General features: G+C 40.0%; 1 protein-coding gene across 7 annotated transcripts in view; it reads right to left on the bottom strand.

Annotated features, from left to right (window-relative positions):
• Nucleotides 1-17,513, bottom strand: part of LRRC4C (leucine rich repeat containing 4C) — a 1,364,302-nt gene that overhangs the window by 172,594 nt on the left and 1,174,195 nt on the right. For 3 of the 7 annotated variants that reach the window (XM_003254443.3, XM_003254444.3, XM_030829358.1), the window contains exon 1: nt 10,514-12,449. The exons of the other annotated variants lie outside the window; for them this stretch is intronic. The gene's annotated coding sequence lies outside the window, so the exon portion shown is untranslated. Of the gene's footprint in view, nt 1-10,513; nt 12,450-17,513 lie in introns of those variants that run through there. 7 annotated transcript variants of the gene reach the window in all.

Consider the following 17,513-nt stretch of genomic DNA (forward strand, 5'->3'; position numbering starts at 1 on the left):
TGCGGTGGCTCACGCCTGTAATCCCAGCACTTTGGGAGGCCGAGGTGGGCGGATCAAGAGATCAGGAGATCGAGACCATCCTGGCTAACACAGTGAAACCCCGTCTCTACTAAAAATACAAAAAATTAGCCGGGCGTGATGGTGGGCGCCTGTAGTCCCAGCTACTCGGGAGGCTGAGGCAGGAGAATGGCATGAACCCGGGAGGCGGAGCTTGCAGTGAGCCGAGATCGCGCCACTGCACTCCAGCCTGGGCGACAGCAAGACTCTGTCTCAAAAAAAAAAAAAAAAAAAAAAAAGGCTTTCATTTTTAAAAATCTGTGGACCCCCACTCCCACACACACACTCCTACTTTAGCAACAAACACACATATAATTGGACAGCTAAATTCTCCTACATTCCCAATGTGACTTGGTCAAAATTGATGAGCTAAAGCAAATGGATCCCTCCCAAGAAGTTGTCTTGGGAGGTTGCCTACAAGTGTCATCTCAACAGTTTGTAGTTTGACAAGAACTAAGACAAAACTCATCACTGGTTCTTCTAAATAAATATTTCGCACTTTTGGAGGCCGAGGCTGGTGGATCACCTGAAGATGGGAGTTCGAGATCAGCCTGGCCAACATGGTGAAACCCTGTCTCTACTAAAAATACAAAAATTAGCTGGACATGGTGGCATGTCCCTGTAATCCCAGTTACTCGGGAGGCTGAGGCAGGAGAATCACTTGAATCTGGGAGGTGGAGGTTGCAGTGAGCCGAGATCGCACCACTGCACTCCAGCCTGGGTGACAGAGTGAGACTCCATCTCAGAAAAACAAAAAAAAAACCAAAAAAACAAAACCTTCCCTGGCATACCTTCTCAAATCCTCACTCTTTATCATAAGGAATGTAGTGGTCAGGAAATAATCCCTTTGGAAGTTCTGGGGCTAAAATTTGTTGAAAGGATTAAAAGAAATCACTAGATTTCAAAAGCATGATGAAGCATGACTATTAATGCTTTATCTTCTGCTATTATTAGAGATTAATAATATTAATCTCTAAACTGGAAATAATCTAAAACTAGAAGAAAAACTTTAAAAAAGAACTATTAATATAAAAACACAAATACTCCAGTTCAACATATTTAAGACGTTTCTCTTCAAAATGCAAGATAAAATTAAGCCATAATTAAATAGTATCCTATCATTTACCACTTTCCTTCATGTGATCCAGTGTTTTCTGCTGCTCCTCAGGAGAGAAAGGAGGAAATAGCCTTCTGTAGCATGGAGTCAAAGTATTATGTCCATGAATGTATGTATGCCTGGCTCCCACAAAGCCAGGTGTTCACATGTCGTCAAAAACGATTGCAGCTCATTATTTTCTATATTTAATGAAGGTATTTTTATTAGGGAGATATTTTTTAATCTCTTGTTATATTAGTCCATTTATGGACATTATTCAAACTTAAAATTCACATTCTGTTTTTGATAATCATTCATGAGTAGGAAGGTCTGCATCATACAACTGTGAGGTGTGTGCAATGCACAACTGCAAGGACCACCTTGATTTTTGTGACCAGCAGACTTTGTGAACAATGTCAGTGAGGACTGTACATTACCACACCTACAGTAAGCCTATGAGGAGCTATGCATTGGAATATTAAATTAGCACTAAAATATATTTAAAGAACTATTTTTAAAAATGAGATCCTCAAGAACAGCTATTATCAATATTTCAAAAAGCCAACTAGATTTCATACACATACTCATGTACTTGCACAAGGTAATTAAAGCACCTTTGCTTTTGGCTCAATTTATATCAAATCATTTGATTTAAATGTTCATCTAGTGCACTTCAGAGAATAACTGCCAGGTACATGTTGTCTATTAGTAAAAGTAAAAAAAAATTGCGATGTTTTATTATGCAAAGTAGTTATGAAAAATGGGCTCCTACAGGAAAAATAATAAAACTTGATCTTAACAATAAAAATATTGGGAAAATAATGGCCTATATCACAAACTGAATTAAAGAAATTTCTTTACCTTAAAGATGTGTTAGATCACACCACTCATTTATTAGTTCTCCCCAGATACACTGAAAATCTCTATGCACTAAGTTAGATGTGGGAGATGACAAGAAGAATAAGATGAGGTCCATATTCTTTTTTTTTTTTTTTTTTTTTGTGAGACGGAGTTTCACTCTTGTTGCCCAGGCTGGAGTGCAATGGCGTGATTTCGGCTCACCACAACCTCTGCCTCCTGGGTTCAAGAGATTCTCCTGCCTCAGCCTCCTGAGTTGCTGGGATTACAGGCACGTGCCACCATACCCGATTCATTTTGCATTTTTAGTAGAGACAGGTTTCTCCATGTTGGTCAGGCTGGTCTTGAACTCCCAACCTCAGTTGATCCACCCGCCTTAGCCTCCCAAAGTGCTGGGATTACAGGTGTGAGCCACCGCACCCAGTCAATGGGACCCATATTCTAAAAGAAGCCACAATTTCCTAGGTTTTTGCCAAATACATATAACAATAGTAAGAGCTATCACAAATATATGAACAAAATGTTTGTGTACAGAGGACAGGGAGATCAGTGGGCTTAGGGGAGCTGGGAACGATGTTCCCAAAGGAGGTAACTTGCTCTGAGACTTGACATATGAAGATCATATCCTAGGTAAATGGATTAGCTCTCACCAAGTTTGAGTTCAAACTAGCCTGGCGTGTCCCCAGAGGACTAAAATGTTCAGCATGGCAGGCAGATGGGAGAGGGCGTGAATAGGCTGGCCGGACTGTGCTGTTGAGAAGAGTCTGGATTTTATTCTAAAAACATATTTCAAGAATATAAAGAGGATGTTCAGCATTACTTGTTAGGATGATATATCTAGAGGAAGAACGAGTAATGGACTATCTGAGGAAAAGTTGGCATTATCAGAAAGACTAGTTAGAGATGATCTAGGAGAGAAATGCTAGAATCTGGACCACAGCAATAGCGAGATAGACCAAAGCTGACTTTAAGGTAGTGAGTAGATTGGATTTGATGACTGGTTGGATAGAAGGGAGGTTAAAGAGATATTGATATCATTTAAAACTGTAAATATCCAAGTTTTTGTTTCTAAGTGAGGATTAAGGAGTAAAAAAATATGTTTTCAGTACAGTGCCTGGTGCATATCTAGGTTTCTGGAGAAACAATAACCAGTTATAAATGGAGTATTAAGTTTGCAAGGCTTGTAGGAGACTCAGGTAATTAAGTGCGATCTTGCTGGCAATGGACACTTATGTAGGGTTTGGTACTATCAGTGGTTTCAGGCATCCACTGGGGATCATGGAATGTATCTCCTCCACCAACAAGGGGCACTACTGTAATTTAATAAAAACAGTAGTAACCACCATTTCTTGAGCATTTGATATGCACCAGGCCCTGTACTGAAAATATAACGTGTATTTTTTTCCTTAATCCTCACTTAGAAAACAGAAACAGCATACACAGGTTAGCCAGGATTTGAGATTCATCTCTCAAAAAACCCACAGCTTATGTCTTTCAGGAATGCAGAGACACTGGGAGTAGAAGTGACTCAAAGGGGGAAGCCCTCATTATTTAAGGAGAAGATCAGGAAAACAGAAGGAGGATAAAGTGATATCAATAAAGTGATCAATGAGGAGTGCCTCAAACCCTTGGAAGAGTTTCAGAAAACCAGAGGCAGGTGATGGGATCGTGTTACAGAGAGATAAACACAAGAAGGACTAACATCAGGTGTTGGGTCCCCACAATGAGGACCTCATCTGGTTTACGCACATCGTATCTAAACTCTAACCTTACTATTAGCATTGACCATATTTCTCATATAATTATACATTTCTAGATGCCTTACAACATTTTGCAAAATCTTTCCATTAGATATGTTCAGTGAGTTGGGACAATCTTGCCTAAGTCTTTCTTATAAGTCACTTCCATACTTAAGGGCATACTTGGAAATGACTGAGGACTGACAAATATACGGAAGGTATATGTGACCTAAGCAGGTGGAGAACTTTCATTTCAGGAAATAGGGGGAAAGGAAACTGCAGACATCTCAAGCCCAGTGAAAACAGTCAGATTGAGTACCAGGTTACATAATAGTGAACTGCTATGTTTATTTGTTACCAAGTCAACAAATTTGACTTTACTGATTCTGACTTTGGGTTCTCAAGTCAGGCGATAACACAGTTCCTATTCCCAGCCTCACCATTTAGTTGCTATACAACCTTAGACAAATTACTTAGCCTCTTTGTGTTTCTGTTTTCTAAGTGAGGATTAAGGAAAAAAAATACATGTTATATTTTCAGTACAGTGCCTGGTGCATATCAAATGCTCAAGAAATGGTGGCTACTACTGTTTTTATTAAGTTATTATTAAGTTTATTAAGTAGTGCCTCCCTGTTGGTAGAGGAGATACATTCCATAATCCCCAGTGGATGCCTGAAAACACTGTTAGTACCAAACCCTACATAAACTATAATTTTTCCTCTAAAGACGTATCTATGACAAAGTTTAATTTATGCATTAGGCACAGTAAAAATTAACAACAATTATAGCAACATACTGTAACAGAATTATGTGAATGCAGTCTCTTTCTCTTAAAATCTCTGCTCGGTTGACCACAGGTAACTGACACCACCAAAAGTGAAACTGCAGATAAGAAGGGACTACTAGATACTTGTAAACCCCGGAAGTGTTGAAAGCTTTCCTAAGTGCAGAAAGCTCTCATAAGCCTGTGGCAAAGTTGAAAGAAAAGTATATTAACTTTACGTAAGTTTTTCATTATTTTTAGACTTCATTATGAATTTGATTGACATTGAAAACCGTGATCAAAAATAACATCACCAACTTGGATAGCAAAGTTGGCAGGAAATCTTTATTTATATGCTCCATAAAAGTAAAGCAAAACACTCACAGAATCTTAAATGTTAAATCTTCCCATTTCTGTTTTAAATAACCAAAGATTTCAAAGAAAAGAAAGTGGGCCAGCAATTATTGAGTGCCAGTTATGTGCCAAATACTTAAGACATTTTATTGCTCCCAAAATAACTGCAAAAAATAAAGTCAATTTTACAGTTGAGGAAACCGAGGATTAACAAGGTTAATTGACAAATTTAGAGGCCCCAGCTAACAGGTGATGAAACAAAGTTGAAATCCGAGGTTTGTCTATTCCAAATCTTGAAGTATTTCCCCTACAAACTGAGCATTTCCTTCACCTTTTTACCCACATATCTGCCATTTTAACACAATTCTGCCTTTCTCACTGAATACTATGGGATTCTTCTCCACATTTTAATAACTAATTTCCTAAGATCAATAATTATATATTTTTAATTTTGGGAATACTAAATTCCAAGGTAGTCAATTATGAACTCAGGATCCTAAAATCTTAGTGCTTGAAGTAACCTTAGTTTTTACTTGATCTAACAAGAGAATATAGAACCTAGAGAGGTAAGTTGACCTGTACAAAATGTCACAGTTCATTAATGACAACACCAAGAATAAGAAATACACACTGCATCACATGACTTTCAGACCTCAGCTTTTCCAACATAAGGAAGCAACTTAATGTTACTCTGTGTGTGTATGTGTGTGTGTGTGTGTGTGTGTGTGTGTGTGTGTGTATTCCATCAGTATACTCGTTGGCTTTTGTTATTAAGCTTCTATAAATTCCCCAAAGCCAGGCTTCTGGTATATATGTGCGTGCCTGCGTGTGTTTGCATACACTCTTGTATGTGATGCATTTGAGTTATTTAGAGGAGGTGTTTCTCAAACTAAATTCATTCAAGCAGTATTTATTGCATGGATACTACTTGCCAGCCATTCTTCTGTGGTGCTGAGGACATAACAAAACCTTTGCATTCAGAAAGTGTTATAAGCACAGTGTCTCAGCCACAAGATCAGCCGAATTAAATTTCAATGGTCAAATTAACATTTCTCCACAAAAATTATTTTGAAGAAATGAAAGATGCAACTGATTCTTGACCTTCTTAGGGAATCTTCTAAGATACCACTTACAGATCATTCATGTTTTTAATGCCTGTATTATAAAGTACTTGACATTCTAACCGAAGTTTATATGAACACAGAATATATTTTCCACAATTCACAAAGTATATTTCAATCTTTACTGACGAAATGGTATTCACTAAGGCACTTCTAAATATGTTTTAAAACGGCAGGACCTTACCAAAAATGGTCATATCTATTTATGTGTTACTCCAACCTTAATCCTGTCTATATATTTCTCTTTCTTAATCTATGCCAATGTGAACTTAGAGTAACAGCTTCCCTCCAACAGAGTCCATATCTGTTTTTCTGCAAATCTAAACTAAAATCATAGATGATCCATTTAAATGTGCATTTATTGAATGCTTGCTGTGCGTGGCATATGCAATCTGATCTCATCCTTACGGCAGACAGTTCCATGCAGTTGTTATTACCTCTATTTTACAGATAAGCAAACAGGCTCAGAAAGGTTAAATGATGCATGTAACACACGTGGCCCAGTGGGAAGCTGAGTATTTGAATTCACTTAAGATGCTAGAGTCCAAGTTTCACCTAATTTCTTATTCATCTTTAGGAAGCATGCAAAAAAGTAAAATTTATCAAATGGTAAGAACTTTCATAGAGAATTTCCATCTTTTCTTAAGGTCAGTGAAAATGGTGAACTTCCAAATGCTTTTCCAATATTCACACAGATTTCAAATTGTTTTCACTGAAAAGAAACATAAGAATCCAATGGCTATCTCCCAAGCCTAACTGTACTATTTTCATCCACAGATGAGACATTAAGAATAACAATTACTACGGTAGGACTCCTTTTCTCTTAAGGGGAAAACAGGTCCCTAGAAGAATATTAAGGAAATGGACAGAAAACAGAGCTGCTGCTATAGAGAATGAAATTATGAGCAATGACCATGACTGCCTGCCTCAGAAAACCACTGGTGTGGGAAGATTTGCACATGTAAACAATGACGTGTGTGTCTGCATTACATCCTCCTCATTCTATATATTCTAATGAGTCTTTAGCCTATAACAAAGGAAAGATTTTGTTTAATGAACATAGCATTCATTTTGACTAGAATGGTGAATCCAAATTGTGGTTTTGGAGGGCTTAATATCAGTAATGGAATTTTATACCATATAATTTAAATTATATAACTGCATAGACATTTGCCTTTATTTTGTACATCCAGGTCCAGACTATGTAATATGTGGCTAAAATGACACACTTAAAATACCAGAAATCTTATTAAACTTTTAGACCAAAAACACACACAGCACATTAATTGCATTACTTCCCTGTAAAATTTCATTCAAATATTATTTTTGCTGAGATTTATTTTTCTATACTCTTAGGAGAAAGTCATAATGTACAGTTTCTAGTATGAGGTAGCACTTTATATCTAAAATAATATATTGAGCCAATCTGTCCTGATAAGACCTCAAATGAGGATCCTGGCAACTATCGTAAGGTCAGTTGCACGCTCCCTATTTTTCATGTATAGGTGCTCGAACTGTTAAAGTGCTTAGCCAGACTGTTACTCATTCTCAGGAAATTAATCCACGTTAATCCAAGAATAACCATAACAAACAGCCATCCTTAGAGGGCCTATTATGCTTGCAGCTTTGCATAACACTCCTTTTAAGTCATAAAACAATTCAACAAATTACATATTATACTTCCCACCTCATAGACTAGACAATTGAGAGCCAGGGAAATTAAAAGTATTGCTCAATAGGCACAGCTATTACATTTGAGGAAGAAGATATTTGAAAACGTAACTTTAAAACTTGTCAAACCCAGTAGCTTTCTGGGCATAGGGTCCTCGGCAGATTCTGGTGGACAACTGCTTACTCACAAATGTCTTTCAGTGGGCCCCAACTTGGGCCCTGACACCCACTGATGAAGTAAGTTTCCAGCTCTGTCATGGCCCTAATTCTGTGAACAGTACATGAACAAATGCAGTGCTTCTGAACCAATCAGTTTAAAACAAATCAGTACTTAACCAAAATGCAGGGCCAACTCTGATCACTAAACCAAAGGTGTTAACCCCCAGGTGGGCCATAGATTCCTAATGGTAGAGTTGCTGAAATGATTTGCCAGTATGAAAGATGATGACACCTTAGATGCCCTATTAACTCCAGATTTGAAAATGTTTAAGTGGAGGGGGATGGGAGGACACATTTCAGACCAAAATTTTGAACAGATTCTCTCTTCACTTCTTTCCCTTTCTCTCTCTTAGGAAAGTTGCATGTGTACATTAAATGTGGAGGGTACAGGGAAGAGGTGACACTATCAAGGAGAGGAATGTGCTTTCAGACCTAATTAGAGCAGCACTGAAGAAATTTTGATGTCAACAAAAGATACATATATATATATGTATATAAATATATATATAAAGAAAATAAAATCTCCTCCGATTGGCAGACCCAACCTAATTTCAAGGCGGGGGTTCCCATGGGAAGCCAGGAACTCGACTATAAAGTGAAAAAGCATCAAAGTACATGTTTTTCTTCTTACTTTCTTTGTCATTGTGCCAAGTTCCAGCTGAGCAGGAACTTAGTATAACTGAGTCATTCCATGTCTACAAATGGTGACTTAACTGTGGTAACGTAAAACAAAGCAAACAAGCAAACAAATACAAAAAAGTGCAGAGAACTATGAAAATACATGCACAAGCCTATGGGGATTTCAGGGAATAAAACCATCTTGCACAATTATTTTCATAGGTTGGTAAATTTATTGCCTGATCTGTGTTCCAACAGGAAACATGTGCCCAGAAAAATAAATTAGAGAAGTGCTCAGCTGTAGGCTAGTTTAGTTAAGGAGTAATGAAAAGGATAAGAATAGATGATGTGAGTGTAAGAACAGGCTCAGATGCTTTCAGCTGCGTGTTTCTGGTTTCTATTATCACCTCTCTAATATAAATCGAACTCTACAGTTCTTTAATGACTCTCTGGGGACCACCACTCACAGGATTAAACACTAAGAAGGGACCCAGGAGAGTGCTGCCTTTCATCTCCTTTGGGATATGTCAGAGTTGTGGATCTTATTTTTTTTAAATGGTATTCAAGCCAGGGTTATCTAAACTATGCTATAGAAAGGAAAAGAAGAAAGGAAGAGGGAGAGAGGGAGGAAGGGAAGAGAGAAAATGAATGCTGGAGTTTGTAACCCTTGAGGTCTAAACTGGCAGAAGTTTTATTTCAAGATCTCAGGACCAATGTGCCTTCCTTTGACCCTTACTGATAAAACGTCATCCAAAATACAGGAGTATACCTGTCCAGTTTGGATCCCAAACTGACTTTTGCCTGCGTTCTGAGGCTTGTGTGAGTCACCTGTCTCATGCTGTTTGGCCATTAATGAAAGAGTTATAGCTTCTCTAGGCCTCAGTTTCCTTTTTTTATTGACATGAGATCTCTGGAGAGTCTTCTGGCTCTAAAGTTATATGAGTCTATGATTCTGATAGAAGGCCCCAGAGAGGAATAGAGAAGGGTGAAGGGGGAAAGTTCTGTAAAAAAGGCCAGCTCCATGACTTCGGCAGCTACGGGGGAGGAGGCAAGGTGATCCTACAGGCGCTCAGACTTTCTAAGCATTTTTTGCCTTCTGCTTTATTTTTTATATTGGCCTCTTTTTCCAAGATAAACCTGGCACATGAGAAGTATTAGTGCTCAACATACACCTCTTCTTCAGCTGCTTTTTCTAAGTTACCACAGGACACTAGATTTCTTTCTTTTTCTGAGGAGCTGTGAACTGGTGATGTTGGAAAGGTTTCTGGCAAAACCCAAGCCACCGCTGTACAGTCTATACACAGCCTCTCTGTAATCCAGAGAAGTCCTCAGTTGGAAGGGGGTGGAGTTGGAGAGAAGTAGGTCCTCCTTGTTTCATTTTTAGCACTGGTGTGAACCCGGGTAACCTGAAGACCACATCTGGGCATATGTATGCAAGAGTGATTGTGGAAAGTACAGCCACTTCTCTCCACCAGCTTCCTTGCCCAAAAGCCCACCCTTTCTCCCTCCACCCACGCACCAGCCAGAAGCCACCCTTCATCGGCTTGGTTTATTGTCATATTTTTGTGTTAATACATTCTGTTGATCTGCAATGTCAGGTCGGATAATGAAATTTAAATTGAGTCCCTTCGATTTCCAATAGCTAAACATTTGTACATCTAACTCCGGGGCTGACAAACAACTTAAATGCATTCTAGAGTGTCAGTCACACAGCACTGGCACCCCACACTGCAGCAGCTTTCTTGGGGAGCTTTTTTTTTTTTTTTTTTTCCTGGTGAACATTTGCAAAGGCATCTGCCCAGGATGCAGTCAACCTGCATCCTTATAGCAAACTGGCTTATCAGAGAGCAGAGACTGATGAAGCAAATGCGTGGGCCACCCATTCCCTTATTTTCTGGCCCCCAATAGCCAGCTCTTTAAAAAAAACACCAAAGGGGGAGAAAGGATAAAGAGACCAAGAACACCAAATTAACTGACATTTGCTTCACCAATAAATAAGAAAATAAGGGTCACTCACTGTATTTCAGACTGATCACAGCAACATCCAGATGGAAATCCAGGTGGTTAAGAACAAGAGAAAACGCGTGATCTTGATACCAAAAAGAATAAAAATTTTAAAAAAGGAGGTTGATGAAGAAAAATCCAACTGCAATTATCCGTCAATTTTAGTCAACATAGGCACAAATCCAACTGTGCTCTGCTGGTTTCTCTCCCCCAATCAATGCCTCATTCTGCCGCGGTCAACTTTTCTTCTCTGAAATTTCTTTGCAGATGTATTATTAATTTCCTCTCCTCTTGTGGGAAATTCAAAAAGAAAAGAAACCACCACCACACCAGTTCTTTACTTTGCTAAAAAAGCCCCAAACTTTTCATTCCAAAAATATCTCCTTGGCTCACTTTCTCCTTTACAGAGAAAAATGAACATACTTTTTTCTTTGTGAATCCTCGGTTCTCCATTTCCAATCATCCTTTTTTTGGGGGGGAGGGGAACAGCTGCTTTAAGATTATTTATTTATGTCAGAACACACCAACCCCCGCGGGTCTAACCCTGGTTTATTTCATTCTTGAATGCTCCCCGTGTGCACATATACACATTTGTGTTAAGATCCAGCGCTCACAAGAAAAAGCTTCGTTCTTCCTTCTCTCTTGCACAATCAGTTTATCCACTGCGTTCGGTTCCAGGAGAGAGCTGCGTCCCGCATCCTTCATTTTTGCAAGGCACCCAACAGCCACCACCACCAAAAGAAAAGTCTCCTTTTACATCGTCAATTCCTCTCCCCAGCCTCCCCTTCGAAGAATTTGGGGAACAACTTCCCCCCACTCGCCATCCTTCCGGCCAGCCCCTTCGCCAAAGATCTGATTAGATTTCTCATCACAACCCAGTGCGCAATTGAATTTTTGATTTCAGCCACCCGGCCAGCCACCTTCCCCTCTCCCCTCCAAACTCCGGTTATATCCTGTCTCCTTCCCTCCACCGCCTCTGCAATTTCATAATCTCACGTTAAGTGGAGTGCGGGGGGCGGGGGCGAGGGCGGGGGCGGAGGTAGTGGAGGAAAATTTCAAGGCTCCGTCGGCTGTCAAGAAGAAACCCATTCCTCCCCCCGCTTTTTTTTTTTTTTTCTTTTTAAGGCTCGGGGTGCCTTTCCTTCCTCTGTCCCCGCCCCCACCCCCAGCACCCGGTCCAGATCCTCCAGGTGTTGCAGAACTCCGCGGTCGGGGCCGGGATCACGGGGGAGACGCGGGATGCGGTCCCTCGCCGGTGGCCCCTGCCAGCCCCCGGGTCCCCTTCTCCTCCATCAGCCGGCAGTGGCTCCGGGAGCGCCGAGGTGATGGAAGTTGAGACTGGGGCTTTTATTTCAAATGGGGAGGGCGAAGTGAGGGGACAGACAGGGTGGTAGGCAAATTAAAAAAACACACACGAAAAAAGAAAAAAAAAGAAAAAGAAGAAAAAAAGAAAAAGAAAACGGGTTAAAAAAAAACAAAAACTCCCTAATCGCTGGCTCTTCTCATCCTTCTCAAATGCAACTGCAGCTTTGATCTCATTTCCAGCTGCGTTGGGTACATTTTGGAGCCACAAGTTGGTTCCCGTTGGCGCAGACCTTCCCGACGCCTGCTAGTCCTCTGCGAGGAGACGCGTTCTCGGGAGCGCAGCTGCTCCGCGCCGTCCTTAGCGCCATCGCCCTGGCTCGCGGCTCCTTGCGCGGCAGAAACCCCAGTCCCCTTCCATCCACTTCGGTTTGAACTCTCTTCCTCCCCCTCCCTCTGCTCTCTCCCCTCTTTTTCTCCCAAATAAATGCTCTCCCAGCGCCGGCGGCAGCTCTTGCCAGCCCAGGCTTTCTCTCGACCAATGCCACGTCCCGACGCTTAGGGTCCTAGCTTCCAAAAGCTCCTTTCGGACTGCAGTCGCCTTCCCTCCTCTGCCCCTCTTTCTTTCCCCTTTTCCTTTCCCTTTCTCTGCTTGTGATCAGTAAAATACAATTACCCAATTACCTCCCATCATCTTAGCACTGATTGGTCAATTGCATTAACACTTGAAGTCAGGGAAGAGGGGATTGGAGCTTTTGAGATGTGGCTCTGCTGCCACCTGGAGGGCAGAGCCAGAACAGCTGAGTCTAAAAGCAACTCCCACGCTGGGAGGTTCAGGCTGTGTGGGAGAAGTCAGTTTTTTCAAAAAGCGTGCCTGTTTTCATCCAGAAATCCAGGAGTTTTGAGCTACAAAGAGGAAGACATTAAAATCAAATCACCACTAAGATTCAAAATTATCACCAAACACACAAAGCTGTTGCTTTCAGGTTGCAGGTTAAGAGCCTCTCCCTGTCAAGCACACTGGTCCCAAGGTGAGGATTAACACAGTACTGTTGCTTAGCCGGGCGCGGTGGCTCACGCCTGTAATCCCAGCCCTTTGGGAGGCAGAGGCGGGCGGATCACGAGGTCAGGGATCGAGACCAACCTGCCCAACATTGTGAAACCCCGTCTCTACTAAAAATACAAAAATTAGCCAGGAGCGATGGCGCGCGTCTGTAATCCCAGCTACTCGGGAGACTGAGGCAGGAGAATTGCTTGAACCCGGGAGACGGAGGCTGCAGTGAGCCGAGACTGGGCCATTGCACTCCAGCCAGGGCGACAAGAGCAAGACTCCGTCTCAAATAAATAAATAAATAAATAATAAAAAATAAAAAATAAAAAAAAAGAATAGGCTCATCAGAAAGAATCCAGAGTAGCTTAAAAGCTACTGGGGAGGGAGGCTGCGGTCGAGCAGGATAATCTCACCAGGAGGAAGCAACTGTAAAGGCGAGATAGCAGCCTTCAGCCTATGCAGTGTTGCAGTAAATTGCCCTGTTCAGTTTGTACAAGACATCCAGGACAGCTTGACAACTCAATTCCAACATCCCCTGTTCCAGGATGTGGACTTTTCCATCAACTCGTGTTAGAGAAATAGTTGGCACATTTTGAATTCACTGGGTCTCCTTAGAGGGACTGGGCCAACAAAATAATGCTATTAATATTATATTTATATTGGTTTCTTTCTCCAATGTATAATTTTCTTAAGGCCCTTTCAGTAACCTATGGGCATTCACTTTATGTCATTTATGTATGTAACCTTGAGATATGAATAAATAAAATTAGGAATGATAATTTAAACAGTACTATATTATATATATGGAATAGATTAAATAAATGTTCCTCTGTTTTGTGTGCCCTAAGTAATGATCTTTGAGCTGATTTTCTTTATTTTTGAGAGAACAGAATATGTACTTGGTTTAAAAACAGTTTTAAAGAAAGTGAGTAAATCATAATGGAAGGTAGCATCAAACAGAAAGGAGAAAAGATTTATTAAGAGAACAGCAGAGACATATCTAAGTTTATACAAAACTCTGTTTTTTTTTTTTTCCTTTTCTGTTCCCATTATAGTACACGGTATTTCCTTGCTTAGAGTTAAAAAAATTTCATCTGTAATGTTCTTTGCATACTGAGAGCATGATGTAATGTGCATCTCAGATGTCAGTACATGCAAGGGAAAGACTTTTCCTTACATACGGATTGTGATTTATTGTAATTTCCCCATCTTTTTGGAGAGCTTTGATGTTATGAATTACAGGAAAATGTGAATTTCTCGAGGGTTAATGGCATTACTTCTATTTTTAAATGAATGCTGTATTGATTGATTCAAAACACTAGTGGGCAGTTGACTTTAATTTGTGTTTCGAAGCTCTTACCCTTATATGCCAATTATAGTTTATCCACTAATAAACGATTAAAAAGTACATTCACTAGCTGCACTAGATAGCTTCAAAGGAGTCTATCCTCTGATTCTGAAGTAAGCTAGAAGCCATTTGAAATGAAAATTTTCTTTTTAGGGATTTTGACAGCAAAGGAAGGCCAATGATTTGTTTTTTTCAGAGCTGATTATTAGCTATCTACCAGACATCTTTAATACTATCAGAATGAATTAATCTATTAGGCAAAGCAGCAGGGACAGATAAGTGCTATTTGGCTAAAAGGGAAAAAGGAACAGCTTCCCTTTCCTGTTAACCTTCCCCTTCAGCAGCTACAGTATCTTTTTTTTTTTTTTTTTGAGATGGAGTCTCGCTCTGTTGCCCAGGCTGGAGTGCAGTGGCGCAGTCTCGGCTCACTGCAAGCTCCGCCTCCCGGGTTCACGCCATTCTCCTGCCTCAGCCTCCCGAGAAGCTGGGACTACAGGCGCCTGCTACCACGCCCGGCTAATTTTTTGTATTTTTAATAGAGACGGGGTTTCACTGTGTTAGCCAGGATGGTCTCGATCTCCTGACCTCGTGATCCGCCCGCCTCTGCCTCCCAAAGTGCTGGGATAAACAGCTACAGTATCTTTACCCACATCATTGACTCATTCACACTATATGACCTTGAATTCGTCACGTGGCTTTCATTTTTAGATTTAGATTGAAGCAGTCATTATTGAGCATCCATATGGCATGGTTTTTTGTTACACTTTTCTCATATATATCACCTTAGTTAGCACTCAAAACAACACCCTGAGAGATTTTGAAGATGGAAACAATGAAGCTTAAAGTCATAAACTTGGTAAATGACACAGCCGAAATTTGAACCCAGATCTACTCAATGCCAGTTCTTCCAGTTTTGCGATAACATCTAGGCTTCGGTAACATGGGGAACACCTGTATGTCAGTTATCAGTACGCAGGCTGTCATTTTCTGCCCTGAATGCCAGGCATGACTTTGTAACCCTTTCAGAGGATGGCAATACCACAGTCGTCACTGAATGACCTTACTCAAAGAGAATTGGAATAAGTAGTAAACAAGCTAACTGTCATGAAAGTACACATGCAAACCAAATTGTTGCTGAAAAAAAAACATAATTATAGATATTTATGCAGTAGAGGTTGCCAGGTACTATTAACAATGACAGAGTATGTGTTCAAGTAAAAATTTTTATAAAAGCTCTTTTAGAAGAAATAATATGACACCACCACCCTTCCCATTAGCCCATCTAGTTACCAAAAGCATGGAGAGGACAAAATGCTTATTGAAATGACATGACTTGGGAGAAGAGCAGGCACAGTGCTAGCATGCTAGATTTGTTCTATGGACATGCAGATTTCTACTTTTGTTCTTTGATTTGTAGATATGAGTCATTAAACAAAACTGTTATCTTATTTCACTGTATGTTCGTGACTATAGCTTGTGTAATCTTTAGCAAACAGCAGGGGACGGCATCTTGTAATCAGAAATACAAAATAGCGAATAGAACAAATTCAGTAACTTTGCTTAAAAATAAAAAAGTGAATGTGTCTATTGTGTTTATTAATTGGATTTAACAGGCTGTAGGCAACTCTATTGAAGCACAATACATAATTAAAGTTTGTGTCTTTATTCTGTGTTATAAATCTTGGAAATAAATATTCTCTTTTCACTTCCAATAGTATTACACAGGGACCAGAATATCCTCTGGGATAATCGTATCAAGCTTGCCTGTATAGTAACACATAATGACATGTGAATTAATTTCATTAAAACAACTTATTTTTTCAAAACTACTTTGAATTTAAAATTCAATCCTCAGCGGGAGTTTACTAAACATGTTACATTAGATAATATTCTATAGATATTGTATTTTGGAACTAGAAGGTATCCTAATAACCCTCTATTCTTTATTTCTTGAAATATAGATAAAAGATCCTAAAGTCCTAAATACTGATGTGCAAATTTCTGCTTTTTTTTCAGGGTCCCCCCCGACGCATGATGGTTACTCCTCCACTCAGCCCTCATCCCATATAGTCTTATTTTTTGTTCTCTCATACTTTTTAACATTTGTTTTAATAACTAGCATTTAATGAGAGCTTGCGAGTGCCAAGCATGTCTCTATGTATGTTACAGATTTCAACTCATGTAATCCTTCCAACAATCTTATGAAGTAGGTGCCATTGATGAAATTGGAGTTGAGGTTAAATAAGGGCACCTAGCTAGGAAGTGATAGAGGCAAGATTGTAACTCAGGTTATTTCATCTCAGAGGTTGTGGTTATAACACATATTTCCTACTATTACTTATTGTGATGGATAGAAATGATTTGCTCATGTCTATGTCCCCCTGCAACCCCCAAATCATAATTGATTTCACAAGAGCATTGTCTGTATTTCTAATGCTTTGTACACCGTTGAGTGAATAAATGTCTAAGATAATGCTCTTAGGAAATGGAAAGACCTATATGTTTTGGTCTCTTACCGACTATTCTTTTCACTGTGGTGCACAAAATTCTAAAAAGATGAGATACTTATCATAATTATTAAGATAGAAAAGCTAAGGGAAGATGCCACCAAATAAGATGATTTCACCAATGAAGTATAACTTTTCAATCAGTTAGCAATGAATGCATAATAAACCATTTGAAATCTTAATAGCTGAAAACAACAATCATTTATTATTTCTCATGACTCTAAAGGCTGGTCAGAAATTGGTTAAGTGGCTCTTTTTGATCTTGGCTGAGTGAACTGCTTGCTGATCTAGAATGGTCTCAGCTATAGTCACTGGTGCAACTGGGCTCCACCCCACGCACATCTCTCTCTCTCTTCTTCAGCTTGGACCAAGCATATTTCTTGGCAAAGGCAGAAATCCAAGAGAGCGAGCAGAAGATCATGAGTACCTTTTCAGGCTTCTGTGTGAACAGTATCAGCTAACTTCCCATTGGCCCAAGAAAATCACTTAGTTGAGCCCATTGTCAGGGAACAGGGCAGGTCATTCCACCTTGAAGGAGAGGTGTATTAGTCTGTTTTCACATTGCTATAAAGATATATCCAAGACAGGGTAATTTATAAAGAAAATAGGTTTAATTGACTCACAGTTCCACATGGCTGGGGAGGCCTCAGGAAACTTACAATTATGGCAGAAGGGGAAGAAGCACGTTTTACATGGTGGCAGGTGACAGAAAGCTAGCAAGAGCAGGGAAAACTGCCGTACAAAATCAGCAGATCTCCTGAGAACTCATTCACTATTTTGAAAAGAGCATGGGGGGAAATGCCCC

Source organism: Nomascus leucogenys, chromosome 15 (assembly GCF_006542625.1).
Source record: "Nomascus leucogenys isolate Asia chromosome 15, Asia_NLE_v1, whole genome shotgun sequence".
In the NCBI taxonomy this organism is placed as follows: Eukaryota; Metazoa; Chordata; class Mammalia; order Primates; family Hylobatidae; genus Nomascus; species Nomascus leucogenys.